The following is a 708-nucleotide window of genomic DNA, read 5'->3' on the forward strand; positions in this document are numbered from 1 at the left end:
GACTTCACTATTGAGAAACATATTCATGTAACAAAACAGTACTGTATTCCTTCTATCTAAATCTATCTATACCTATATGTCTAGCTCTGTCTCTGTCATCTGTATATAGATATAAATACTAAAACTCTGAACAATATGTAGCAAATCGTATCTTTGTGCATATGCATATATATTTTGGGAGGAAAGTGAAGTCAAAATATACAATCATATCAATAGATGATGGGAAACAAATGTATAAAATTGTATATATACTCATGACGAAAGTATATATACAAGTAAGAAAAGAGGGCAAACTTCTTTCATCTCATAAATAATAGCTAACAAAATCTACCAAAATCAAAATTCTCAATAGCAAAATAGCTAAGTATCCATCCATCCCTAGCAGTTCAGAAATAAAACAAGGCTGCCCACTATCACCAGTGCTGTTCAGAGCTATCCTGGAAATCTTTGTCAGTGTAATAGCGCAATAAAGAGAATTTAAGAACTGGAAAATAATAAATGGAACAAATATTAACCCAGTAGCAAGATGTACACGCAAATTTCAGAATAAATCTACAGATGAAGTATTATCAGTGATTAGTAAATTTAGCAAAATTCTTAGATCAAAATAATCAGAATTATAAAAATCAATACTATGTCAATATATCAGGTAAAAGAAATGGAAATGGCATTTTATAAATTTATAACAACAAAAATATGACTGATCTC

This window comes from Carlito syrichta, unplaced genomic scaffold (assembly GCF_000164805.1).
Source record: "Carlito syrichta isolate Samal-C Ts95f unplaced genomic scaffold, Tarsius_syrichta-2.0.1 Scaffold316493, whole genome shotgun sequence".
Classification (NCBI taxonomy): domain Eukaryota; kingdom Metazoa; phylum Chordata; class Mammalia; order Primates; family Tarsiidae; genus Carlito; species Carlito syrichta.